Below are 14,098 nucleotides of genomic sequence, written 5' to 3' on the forward strand. Positions count from 1 at the left end.
ACTTAGTTGAATTTCTGAGGTGAAGATGTGCATGCAGCTTGATCAATGCCCAGAACACATTGTGGAATGGCTAGTGGTGAGAAAATGGCAATGTAAAGAGTTTACTTCCCAAACTGAACGTATTAGAGCTGGCATCTTGCCAGTGATGAGGGAGGAATATTGTTTGTGTGCTTTGCATTTAGGGCTTAATTTCTGAGGCTGAGTTCTAATTTTATTTATTCCCTTAGGTAATTACTGGTTTTCAAGATGCAAAAGAAGTACATTATTAGATTTTTTAAGTGGTTAAACTTGTATCATAGATGTCCTTTCTTTAAATTTAGGCACTAAAAATTCTCACACATCAAAGTCGCTTGTGATTCTCATTTGTGGCTAGAGAGTTAATCATCTTTCAATAATGCTTTGAAGTCAGCTTTTCTTCTTCTTTTTTCCTTAACCAAGCATGAGTTCATGAATAAAACTAACTGCTCTGATAGGTAGAGCATATTATTGCTCTTGCCTATGGCTTTTGCTAATAAAAATTGAAATTCTTGCTAGTTTGCTGGAATCAAATCAAGGTAGTATGTGGCATACTTCGCTCCTGTTACAAAGCCTTCTCAGAAAATAGATGGGAGGGAAAGCTTTGGGTGGAAGGAACGGACAAAGCAATTCAGGGTTAAATGTATCTTAGCTCTTCTGCCTGTGTTGGGGTAAGTCTGTGACCTGTACCAGAGTTTTTACTTCTAATTGCCTTGGAATCCTTAAAATTAAGATTCCTACTCCTTAGGACTAAATTCCTAAAAATTCCTATTCTTCAGTCAAGGTATATGAATCTCCTGCTGTGTGAGTAAGGTAACTATAACAATAGTGTCAGTACCTGAATTTGATAGAGTGTATGTGTGTGTGTTTTACATGCAGCTAGATTGGACACCTATCAGCTGAAGAAGAGAGTGGGTAATGCGTAACAGGTAGCTGATTGCTCAGAAAATTTGGAATTCTGACAGTTGCGAAAATTAAGTCAGCTTGCGTGTAAGATTGCCTAATCACTAAATCAAAAAGAATTTGGCACTTTAACGAATAGGATGTTTTCCAGCAACATCAACACAGAAAAGAACTGTGCCTGGATGCTTCCTTTGGAACGTGACTTATGAATTTAGAAAGCAGAGAACATGCCAGAACTAGAGTGATGGTTGTACAAGACATTCCGTTCTGGAGCCAGAAGTACTAGGTCCCACTGGAAAGACCCTAAAAGTGCGGTTAGGGGAATGCAAATCAGGAGCTTATTTAGCAAAATTACAAGTGTATATGACAGTACGTAGGAGCATGGTCTCAGGAGTAAGAGAAGCTCAAATCTGGTTCTCAGTTTTAACTATTTGAAGGCTGGTCACTTTGGGCCTCAGATTTCTTGACTATAAATTAGGGATACTGGTGGTATCTAATTCAGATTATTATTCTGAGAAAAAAGTACCAAAAATTAAAAAAAAAAATTAAAACTTACAGTGAACAAAAACTGCCAATTCCAGAGCTTTGAAAATGTTACATTTGAATATTTTGCAAATAATGGGACACATTGTTACAGAAGCCCATAACTGGCCTCAGATTCTTGCTCAACTCAGAACACCAGGAAGCTCCTAATATTTTGTAGAAGTTGGCACTCAGCGTGAAACGTCTTTGTTCTCCCTGAGCCAGTCCAACTCTACCTGTCTTCCTTTTTCTATTTTGCTGACTGTCTCCCTAGTACAAATATCAATTCAGTTACTTGAAGAAGAGAGTTGGAGAGATTGGTTATTCATAGTCGTAACGTTTAGGCACTGTTGTCTGTGCTTCAAAGGAAATTATGTTAAGTGACCCCCACCCAGATTTATATTTCCAGCTATTTCCTCTACCCCAACTCCATTCACGAATTAATTTATCACTTGCTTCCTTCAATTAATTGTCTAATCAGTGTCTCAACTTCCTGCTCACTGCTTACTATCCTTCAGTCACACTGGGCTTCTTCATGTGCCTTGAACATTCTAAGTTCATTTCTGTCTTGGGACCTTTTGTTCTTGCTGATCACTGTGCCCAGGAGGCTCTGTCCTTTTATTTTACGCATCTTGCTGATTGTCCTTATTCAAATGCCATTCCTACTGAGACTCAGGTTTCTCTCTGACAACTAACTGTATCTAAGTCATGCTCCCATCTAGTCAGTTTCTTATCTCATCATCCTATGATACATTTTTCAGAGCCTTTTTCCATATATATAAAATTATGTTATTTTTTATTTGTTTATCATTTTGTCTCCCAGCCGAGAATGCAGGCTCCCTGAGATCAGTGGCCATGTATGGCTTATTCAGCACTGTTGTTCTCCATACCTGAAACTGTACCTGGCTCATAGAAGTGCTCTCAACAACCTTCAGAAGTATGATTGTTCCTTCCTTAATTTTATAGGTGACAAAAGTGACGCCCAGGGGGTTTAAATAGCTTGCCCAAGGTCACAGGGATTAGAGGTGGCAGAGCTGGGATTTAGAATCAACGCTGTGCTCTAAAAACCTGTGCCACAGTGCCTTCCTTTCCCTAATTGAAGGTCAGGGACGTCAGCAGGAGGGAGGGGGCCGTGCTGAGCTCTGGGAACTTCCTTTGAGTCCTTGGGCCAGTAGTCATTGTTTCCACAGCATTGTCAGACTAGAGCCTGATCACTTTTGGCTTATCTCCTCTTCTCTTTTCCTTTTCGACTCAGTGCCCAGGACACGCATGATTAATATTTTACAAGAACGCATTCAATCCTTTACTGCTAGGGAAAAACAATGAAACACGGAATTTTAAAGAAGCTCTCAAGTGGCTAGAATCCATGGTTTTGAACCCAGATGGAATTTTCCCTCTGGTTCGGGCCCTTCCTTTTTATATACCTGGTATTTTTGAGCATTTTTTTACTTGACAGTGGTTACAGCTATAGCTTTCTGTTTTGTGAGTTTGTGTTAATAACACAGATGATGCCTTGGCTGTACTTGGCCCTGTTGACTAGAATAGTTCCACCTCCTTGCCTTTCCACCCCATCACCCAACCTGCTTGCAAAATGCAGTGGTGAAGTGGGCTATTTATATTGTTTTAACCAGACTTACTGTAGAATTAAACAGGCAGTCTTGTAATGTGTACCATTAAAATGTATATATGTGCTTCAGCTTTTTGGGAAAAGAGAGGAAAAAAAAAAGAAAAATTAGAACAGGGCATTTGAGTAAAATGGGATAATCCACTGCATTTAATAAGCCACACCCAGCAGATTACAGAGGGAAAAGTCATTGGTGCTTTTTACTCTAGGACATTTGGGGTGTGTTGCTGCATTTGACCTTTTGGAAGCTATTGACATCGTTTGGGAACTGTCGGTAAACCTGCCTTAATCAGTTAAACAGAAGGAATCTTAGCATTGTGGAACTGACCGGTTGATTAATTTAAATCCAAACACACACACAGTCCTGCCTGGGTGCCCTTTGCGAGACCCTCGCACAAAAGGTTTTCATTCAGAGGCATTATAACCCACATCCTGCTGTCAGACCCTTTCAGCTCTGTTGGTCTTCTCAGGCTTCAGGCTGCATCTTTAACCCCTCTTATGCTTCCTTTTATTTCATGACAGCAATGTCTATGCTTGGATTCATATATGAATGCTCTGCATTTCCCTTAAAGTTCTTTTTGTGTATCCTAGGGAAAAGGTATTTTAAAGTTCCACTAACTGAGAGACTAAAATGGGAACTTATCTTAAACTGGCTTCTTTAGAAAAAGTATATTAGAACTTAATCCAGTGCTCTCCTTTGGGAATTAGAATCAAAATTAGAATCATGAAATATTGAAATAAGTTCTTGGTATTAGAGTAAGCCATCATTTGTAATTCCTTTGACTTTTAGATTCAAAACATTGAAGGCTTTATGATCAGTGTTTAGTTTTGGGAAAACATTAAAGTTAATTGACTCTTGGGTGAGTTCAGTGGTAATATAAAGATCTATTCCCAGATGTTTAAATGAAAGCACAATTTAAATTCTTTAAAGATAAAACTTTGAATAATTTCAGTCTCTTACATGGACTGAGAAGTTAGTCAGGTTGAGAACACTGGGGAATTTCTGGTGAGTAATCGGCTGTAGCTGAAGGTGCCCGGAGGTAAGGGTGGCAAAGATGGATTCACACTGAAGCTGTGAAATCTGCACTTGACTCAGTGGTACACAGGGGGAACTTTATAGGATTTTGAGTTTTGTGGTCAAGGCAATGATTTGTGAAGACTCATGAAGGGCAAAGTGATACACTGAATGATTAAGGAGAAGAGATACTGAAGTCAGGAAGACCATGGACCAGAGCATTATGAGATGACAGATAGAGGAGATCTAAGCTAGAGGGGCAACTGTGGGACTGGAACAAAGAGGAGACAGATCAATGAAATTTGGCCACTGACTGAATTTACGGGTGATGGAGAGTTAAAACCCTTTGCCGTTAGAAGTTCTTGTGATACTTTTTTTTAAATGAAATCACTGTGGATTTATTTTAATTAACAAAATTTAAACTCAAATGCTAATAATAAAATTCCATATACATTGTCATTTTTCAGTCCTTATAGTATGTTTAACTGGAATTAGGAAAAGTATTGTATCAAGACCGGTGGAGCCAACAATGCTGCTTATCTAGACTAGGAGAAAGTTCAACATAAATTATGAGGCAAAGCTAGTTTAGGATTAAGGGTCAGAAAAGTGATTTTGGGGTAGAGACAGACTGGCCACTGTAGCCAACTAGTGAAGGCTTTATAAATCCTGGCCAAATATCCCCTCAGATGCGACACTTCAGCCTCCATCTGCTTCTGAATTGGCACTTGCCAACATGAATTTAGTTTAAGAAATAAGCTCAGGGTCTTGTTGAACCCTAAACTTCAAATACAAGGATTAAGGTGGTTTGTGGGAGTTAGATGAGACTTACATACTTTCCACAGTCAAAGATTTCTTTGCTGTCTTTATTTCTTTTGAAAGAGTATTTTACCTTCTAACTTGTTTACTTTCAGTCTGAGTAATTAGAAAATTGGCTGTCTCTGAAGCCTTAAGATCCACTGGGAAATAATAAGTGGGTTTTCTGATATTTAGGACAGATAAGAGGGGGTATACATTTATCCAGCAAGAATATGTCAGAGCTTGGTGGAGCTAGTTGCAGCTATCTGGTGGATTTTGTCCCAGCTCCCAAACTGTGCTGTGAGTGGCCTCAGGGGGGTGTGTACGTCACAGGGTCTCTCTGTTCTCTCCTTGGGGGTCTGAGGAAAGGGAGTAATGATTTTTGTGCAGAGTTACCAATTTAAGAACGAATTTATGATCTTCTCTAAGAAGGTGGTGAGATTGCATTGATCAAGAGATTTAGTGGAGTGGCAAGAGGAAATAGAACGCCGATGAGAACATGACACATTAAGCTGTTTTTGTAGAGTAAGAGAATAAAAACTAAATAAAGCCTGGATTTAGGGAATGAACGTTGGAGATCCTGGGCCCCTTTCCCCTAAAGTGAGCGTCTTTAACAGGACGCAAAATCTGGCCGCTGGGGCCATTTGTCTCACTGATGCTTGATTTCTGTTCCTGCTAGTGGTCTCCTATGCTCCCCCAGCCTCTTGTAGTGGTCAGAGACCTTTTGGTTTGGTCTTATTTCTGGATAGGCTTTTTAAAAAATGACGTATAAAATATTTGATTAAATTACATATTTATAAGAAGAACCATTGCAATGAAAAGATCATGTAAATTAACTTAGTTTTAAAAACAATGACAATATTAAGATCAAATTTGAGAACAACTGGAAATCCCTCTTACTTATCCAGCAGCCCTGTGGGTGAGCCCTGCGGTGTGGTAGCTAGTGAACCAGGGCATCCTGCTTGGCCACAGCATGCAGCCCGTGAGGGGCTGGATAGGCTCTTTTTTAAACTCTACCTTTTTAAAAAAAAAAAAAACCTAACAAACTAGCTCTACCATTGCACTCTTACTTTATGACCAGCCCATCTCTGGAATAGCTGCTACACCTGCTCCCTTTTGAGTGTGTCTTGTCCAGATAACCTTTATTTGCTTTTCCCAACCTCCTGTTGTTTAGACCGGTGGATCATCTCCCTAGCAAGAGTTGTTTGAAACAGCCTTGAAATAGTCTGGTGAGTGTGTTAGGATCTAGTCCACTGAAGCTATCATTGGTTTTCTCTGAGAGCAAGTGAATCAGGATTGCAAGTTCAGATGAATTTCCATTTTTCAAATTACAAGAATAATTCATATCCATGGTTAAAAAAACTTTAAAAAGTTTAAAAGTACGTAATATAAAAATTGGAGGACTCTCTCAGTCCATAATTGAAACTGCCAGAAGTAACCACTCCCAGCAATTGAGTATATATTTTCTAGATATTTTCAGTGCATTTTCAAAATGCATTTATTTTAAAAATTGAATCATCTATGATGTATAGATATACATGCATGGAGTGGTGTATATCTATACATATAGATATGCACACACTATTTTCATGCATTTCATGGTAAATTTTGTGTGTTTTGATTCTCAAACTCAGACTATCAGGAAGAAAAGGTGAAAGGACGGAAGTAATTCCATTTTGTTGGAAAGCCTTTGCACTTTGCCCAAGTTAAGGAAGACTGAATTACTGTGTTTTTTGTGAGGGCTGACTTTCCTAATCTTCTTTCAGAATTCTCCCTAACCTCTACAATAGTGAAAAGTCTAGCTTGTCAATTAGGTTGAAATTCTTTTCATTTTCCCACATTGTATATCAGTGCTGTGCTGTTCTCTTTTACTATTTTTGTAAGCTACATATTTTGCATGCTATACATTTTGTATGCTGTTTACTCACAAGGGAAACATTAAAAGGCAGGCTTACCATCAGTCTAAATTGAAATAGAGATAATGATAGTATCTTTGAAATAGCTTAGATCTAAGTATACAGTACAGAATGACAACCATCATTTTTTATTGTGTTATGAATATGTTAAAGAGAATCTGTCAAGTTACTTGCTTATCTTTATAATTACAGTATTTATAGTAGAAGAATTAGACCATGGTATTGTTTAAAAACATGTCAATTCAATATTCACAGAGAAGAAACAATTGTATAGTACGGATGATAAATTAGATACTTATTAAAGCATAGCATTTGATCAAATAAATATGATATGATATATCATTATAGACTCAGTCTGATGTTAAAACATTGTTATTTTAAGGACTTACTTTAAACCTGGTATTTTTAAGAGGTATTGTGTTCCTGTGAACATGAGTGACAGATGCAGAGGAGGACAAATAGTTCAAAGGGAAGATTTAAATTATGTACAGTTTTGGGGGTTGTTAGAAGTAGAAATAATTCTGCCTGTGATAGAAGACTTAATCAAGAAGACTGAGTGGCCGTAAGATAGCAGATTTCTTCTGATTTTATCGGGGTATCATAATTAAGCATTTCGCTGGAAGTGTTTTCTGGATAAATGATGTATTGGCAGGGATTTACTGGAGCTCTGAGATAAATGGAACAGGCAGCTGCCCGCCTCCTGGAGAAGTAAATAGAGAGCATCCGTTTTTATTGTTATCTGTACTCTGACCAAAGCCACAGATGTGAGCTTTCTTTTCAAAGGGAATCAAGTATTCACCCTCAAGGAAAAGGATGTTTGTAATGCAATAATATTAATGCTTGTTAAGTGAGAAAAGTATCTATGAATACTTACACTGTTGCTACCTGGGAGCATTATTTTTTGACCTGTGACTCTGTCAGAGCTTTAGCTGTGACAAGAATATTGCTAATGGAATCATGTAATGACATTTGTCATTAAAAAATCACATCGCAGTGAGTAGATTCAGAATTCATGGAGTCCCTTTGCTCTGTGTCATACTCGCTGCTTCTGTGACAACCTTCATTTCCTACTTAGCAAATACAAGCCTGGTAGCTCGAGCCCCAGGAAGTTGTTAAAGCAATTAAAGGCTTCTGTCTCCCAGCACATTGCCTGGTTACCATAGTATCCTCTGCCTCCAAGTCTCTCCTGATGATGTCACTGTGCATACAGGGGTTGTTCAGAGCATCTACGTGGGGATGATTCACCCCGCAATAAAGCCCCTCACCCGTTGCTTGGTTTCCAGTTCGATTTCAGACGTCCCTAGAAATGGAAGGTAAGTGCCTTGTTTTGCATATTGCAGAATTACCAAATACTGCTCTTACTCTCTTTCAGGTGCATGAATGGTTTCTTGCCTTCTAAGATACCCTGCTAAAATCATAGTGTATGGGAGCATTTCAGCCAGCTATCTCAAACAGACTTACAGTTTGTACTTAAAGTGTGTGTGTTTGTGTGTGTGTGTGCGCGCACACACGTGGGGTGGGCTTATAAAAATGACTGTGAGTGCACAGTGTAATGCCTGCTGTTCTCCCTGGTAAGCAGCATTAGGAAACACAGTAGAGCCTTTTATTTCAAATGATTTGAAATTATAAATTCCATAAAATATTTTCACAGGTGTCACAGCACAAATGTGTTTAAGGGCATAAATTATGTATTTTTATTGATACTTTATATACTTTATCCAATTTTAAAAAGTATTAACATTAAAAAATTTTAAGATGTTTGGGAAGATACTATTAAGAAGAAGGGCCAAGTTAGATTGAGAATTTGCATGTTAGAGAAATTAAAACTTAATTATAAAACAAAGATTAGGTTAAGGGGGATATATGAAGTTTAAAGTATATTGATAACCATCATTTCATACATATTTTGTACTTTTAATGCTTTTCAAAATATCTCTCAATTTGATAATAAAAATAATGCTCCTATTATTGTGACAAGTGAAGTTAGTGCTTCACAAAAGTTTTCCTTCAGCACATATCCATGCTCCTTAAGGATAAGCCAGCTGTGTTTAGCTTTATGAAAAGGATACTGTAGAGCCACTTAACAGCATTCAAATAGAAGAACCATGAGTGAATATTTCCCTTGAAAAGTTAATTTTCTGTTTCAAGTTTTCTGCTAAATGTGCACCATCCAAAAACACTAAATGATGAGACAAACACAGGTTTCCCTTTACCAGCCTAGTCGGAATCTCTCCATTCTGAGAGTTCTGTCCATATGACAGTGTTAGCTGTGCATTTATTTCCTCTTCCTTATTCCCAAGGGACTATTTCAGTCTACTCTGTGAAGAATGTAATACTGTGTTTAAGTGGAGGTGGTTGGTAAAGGCAGTTTCTAATGAATTAATGGGAGAATAAGGGAATAAGGGAGAGCAGAGTGGATGGGATAGGGAGCTCTCCCATCTCTTTATGTAGCTGAACCGTTTTTCTGTGTGGGAGGTAGACAGGTGGCTTTTTTTGAGGTCAATAAATGGTCTAGACTGTCCATTTCTAGAGAGATGTTGATGAAAACTAGCATTTTGTTTCTTGTATCTTTGGAGTCTTCTGGAATATACTCTCCTGACTACCTCTGCTTTGTTTTTGTGTGATATCAGTGGACTGACGATGCTCTTCATTCACTTTTCTTTAAAGAATCTATGAAAAATACAGTTGTGAGAAAGTGTAAAAAGAAGTTAAAATTAAAATTTTAGTTACTTTTATGTAAAGGATATCTGTCTTATCTTGAATATCACAAATGCTTGCTTATTTGTGAATTCCTTTCTACCCTAAAAATGTACTAAAATGCTTTGACTTTTCCTTTCTTTACTATTTTGGATTCTTAACCCTGTTCGTATGTTTGAAAATTTTCCAGTTAATTGCCATCAAAAAAAAGTTCCTGAAAAATGGAGAGAAGTTATGATGCTACCTATTTTAGATTATGGTAGGTTAAATGTTAAAGAAATTAAGCCAATATAAACTGTTTCCATACTTTAAAAAAGCCTTTTATTGAAAACAGTTTCCTAATGTCTGTGTTGGAAAGAAGACTGTTACATTCTAGGCTATGTTACCTCAGGTTTTTGCTCTTTGTTGTGTTAACTTTTTGGGTAATGTGATGTAATCTCTTGAATAGCTAACTCTTTGTGATAAAACAAATGCTTCTGCAGTTTTGAACCCTTAAGATATCTATGAAAATACCCTCCTGCTGGCATAGCTGATACAAGTAGCAGTTTATATAGAGTGTACTGTAAAGGTTACAGTTTCCTTCATGCTTGAGTCAGAAAGTAGCTCCACACGGTTTTAGGCAGGGTGATTTTAGAAATTGGTTTAGGGGAGTTTTCATTTTATTTTTATGTCATAATAAGAATGTTTCAAGTTCTACACGTACTTAAACACGTTCTTGCTGAAATGTGGAAATGCCAGGTCTGCAGACTTTACCAGTGTGAGACAATGAAATTATGGCAGAAGAGAGCTCTCCCTGGAAAGACCACAAACCAAATGAAACCAGCATCCAGAAGAACAAGAGGGAGCTATATAGAGAACATGGACCTGGAAGTAAACATTTTGTCCAATGAGAGGAGAGAAGCTCAAGTGGTGAGGGACTGGTTGGGTGCTTAGCCCAATTTTCTGGGTGCATTTAAGGGCAGAGCCAGGGCTGGGACCTGGTTGCCTACACTGGTGCGGCCCGTTTTCATTTACATGGCACCACACGCCCTAGTTGGAGTTGTGCACTTTTTCCTAATCAGCATTTCCTTTCTTCCACAAAAGGAGGGATTAAAACAGTGTAAGAACTGGGAAAGTGGATTATTTTTATTTTGTTGATGTAACAAGTTACTACAAAATTGGTGGCTTGAAGAATACAAATTTGTTATCTTAGAGCTCTGCTAGTTAGAAGTCTGACAGAGGATTCCGTGGACTAGAAAGTCAAGGTGTCAGGGCTGTATTCCTTTCTGGAGGCTCTGGGGAATCCATCTCTTTGTCTTTTCCAGCTTCTAGGGGCCACCTGCATACCTTGGCTCATGGCCACCCCCTTCATCTTCACAGCAGGTATAGACCGAATCCTTGCGTGGTCATCTCTCTGGTTCTCCGAGGCTGGGAAGGGTCCTCCATTTTAAAGAACTCATGGGATGAGATATGGCCCACCTAAATAACCCAGGATAATCAGCCCATTTTAAGCTCCTTACCCTTAATCACATCTGCAAAATCGTTTCTGTCCTGTAAGGTAACATATTCACAGGTTCTGGGGATTGGGGCATGGACATCTTTGGGGACCATTATTCTGCCCCGCCTCAGAGATTACAAAATGCATGGCTGAATCTACCAACATTAAATTCACAAGTCCGATATTTTTAATGATAAGTTAAGCTGGTGATTGCCAACAGAGACCATGAAGTCTTGACCTAATTCAGTGGATGCAGTCATCCCCAAGGATATTCAAATGCCTCAAGATAATTAATGAGGGGAAGTCGTATTAGAAAGAAATGTTTCACCAACTCAAATGTTCAAAACTCTGAGGTACAGATGTGAGCCTTATAAAGTGACACTATTCTCAGTTTGGTATTTTTAGTAAGAGGCTCACATCAGATGAAGTTAATTAAACAAAGCTGATTTGGGACTGGGGAAATTCCATTAGTTAACTCCTATGTGAATGAGCCTGGGTTTCTTTAGAAGCCGAAGGGTAATAGCTTGGCCACTAGAGACCCTCATGTGAGATCTAGTAACCCTGAGTTTTGAATAACACTGTCACTCATTGATCTGGCATAAAGCCATTGGAGTCACAAGACCCAGCAAATGAATCTGGCAGGTATGCACCACAGTTTCCGAGGAAAGGCACAATCTGTTACCATCATCAATAACTCTAGACCTGAGGCCAACAGCTACAAAAATACTCTCTCTTACTGTTTACATCCTGTGCTTAATTTTAAATTTAAGCCAGTTCATGGCACATGGATCCATCTATAGTAAGCATAAGATAATTTACATTTAGTAGGAGTTGTTAAAACTTCTCTGCTAAAAACTAGTGGTAAAAGATGCAGAGGAGAAAGTACTTGAGCATGTTATGTTGGGACAGGAAGCCTAAAATTACAGTTTGCTGTGGTTCTCTCCAGGAAAGGAGGTAGAAAGAAAACCAACTGTTTTCCTTTCCTGCAAATAATTTTTTTAGTTTTGAAATAATTTTCTGGAGGAAAACTGAACAGTACCTTAAGACCCTTGCTTAGAAGAAAAGGACTTGTAGAATGCCAAATACTTCTTTGCAAGAGGTAATTATTTTGACATTGATTCTTTTTGGTACTAGAGAGGTAAAACAACTATAGGCTTCTATATAAAAGTGAAATCTTATTTTATGCCATCATGGGATTTATTTGTTGGCCGAAATATCATTTCATTAAAGGAAACCTGTTATCTGACAATGAAGTTAAAAATTAAAATCAGCTATAACACAATTTCGTAAGTAATATAAATAAATAAACCCCAAAATATAAATAAATAAAATTCAAACAGCTTTAAACGTGTTTTAAAATGTACACAGAATATTCAGTTTAACACTGAATTTCCCCAGCTATGGTAAATTAGAGTGAGCAGAGGTGAAATCTCTTCCGTTAAAGAAAAAAAAAAAAAAAAAAAAAAAAAAAAACTTCACAGAGCAGCTGCCTTCTCTGTGATAGAAGAAGAGACTGTTTAATCTTTAAATCATTTTGAACTGGCTCAGTCGCTTTACTTGATCCTTTAACTTTGATAAAAATTATCTTTGTAGTTTATCTTTGAGAGAAATCAGAAATAAAGGAACTAATGGAGACGAGAGTTTTGAGGCTCTGAATTGTATTTGGTCAGTGGACGGTGGATAAGATGGAAGGAGCCTTCAGAATCAGAAGCTTCAAAGATTATTACAATTTCTTATTGACTGTTTTGAAAACTAGCTCAGGATTTTATGTCTGGGGGGATTTCCGTAGTAATACGGGTAAAAGGCAACCAGCAAGTAAGTGATGGAACTAGGAAGTTACTCTGAGTCTTTCCCGCTTCAGCAGCTTTACAGATCAGAGAGCCACCAGAAGCTCTGCTCATTTTCCTGACTGACCTTGCATTCACTTGTTTTCCCTCAGTTTATTGTTGCTTTAATTTGACTTCCATCTTTCAAACGGGTCAAACTTGCAAAAGGAGAAGCAACTATTGGAATGATTACAAAGAAAGGTTTGTTCATTTAATTTGTAGAATGCCCCTATTTCTGCCAGTTTCTACTGTGGGTATGAAGTTCTATAACTGGATCAATTTTTTTTTTTTTTTAAATTAACTCCTCTAAAGTAGCTTTTGAGTGAGGATGAATGGAAATAAAGGGCATCCATTTTGCCAGCAAAACCTGTGGCCTGGAGCAAATAGAAGAAAGTTTAATCAGCAATACCTGAAAGGGCAGGAAGGCAAGGAGACTGGGGAGGGGGTTGGGGGTCGGCAGCTGCGACCACTACAGTGTAGGGCTAGCCAGGAGGTGAGAAAGCTTAGAGAGAGCTGTGCTCCATGCCTCGTGCTTACTTTCTCTCCTAGAGGACTTTGCAAAAAGTAAGCCTGTGTTGGCGACAGGAGGTTGGTGTCTGGGTTTTAGCCACAGCCATGCTGAGAAATAAATGTCTTTTCTCCATGAAGGGTGCAGGCGAGGGGAGGCAACTGGAGACCGTCGGGCAGCCTTTAATATCCCTAAGTAAGGGAATGAGGTCACCAACCCAAAGATTTTTATAAATTCATACCTTCCAATAACAAGTACATACCAATAATTTAAGCTAAAAATTTCCCAAGAGTCTCAGGAAAGAAAGTGACTAGAGGACTATGACTTACCAGTTGGAATATTAGAGCTTGTCAGGAGTCAGGTGGCATTGTTTGTCTTATTGGCAAAGGTCAGCCATGTCCTCTTCAATCAAAATGCAATCTCAGTAATTACTATTGAATGCCCTCACATGCAGGACAGTGCACGAAGCACAATGCAGAATTAATCAAAGGACAATGTGACTTCGGATTTCAAGGAGTTTCAGCTAAGAACAGAACTGTACGTGGAGAATAATTTATCGCCTAGTAACTATCACCGTCTTACTTTCATGATAGTTTTTACCAAGTGGCAAATTTCAGTTGGGATTTGATAAATGCATTTTATTTGCATTTTACTGAAAAGTAAATTTTTCCTAAAATTCTAAATGAACTGACGAATTTACTTGATGGCAGACCTCTTGTTATCCTGTTAAGCTTTTTATCCTCCTATCTGTCAGCCCTTTTTGCATGTTAGCTCCATGATGATTTTCCAGTTAGGCTGAG

General features: G+C 38.2%; 1 protein-coding gene across 10 annotated transcripts in view; it reads left to right on the forward strand.

Moving 5' to 3' along the window:
• The first annotated feature begins 8,057 nt into the window (after positions 1–8,057).
• The window catches only part of PAM (peptidylglycine alpha-amidating monooxygenase), a 214,337-nt gene continuing 208,296 nt past the window's right edge, over positions 8,058–14,098 (forward strand). For 8 of the 10 annotated variants that reach the window (XM_032476430.1, XM_032476431.1, XM_032476433.1 and 5 more), the window contains exon 1: positions 8,085–8,103. The gene's annotated coding sequence lies outside the window, so the exon portion shown is untranslated. Of the gene's footprint in view, positions 8,104–14,098 lie in introns of all 10 variants that reach the window. The other 2 variants (XM_032476440.1, XM_032476441.1) reach the window with 1 other exon arrangement.

This window comes from Camelus ferus, chromosome 3 (genome assembly GCF_009834535.1).
Source record: "Camelus ferus isolate YT-003-E chromosome 3, BCGSAC_Cfer_1.0, whole genome shotgun sequence".
Taxonomy (NCBI): Eukaryota; Metazoa; Chordata; class Mammalia; order Artiodactyla; family Camelidae; genus Camelus; species Camelus ferus.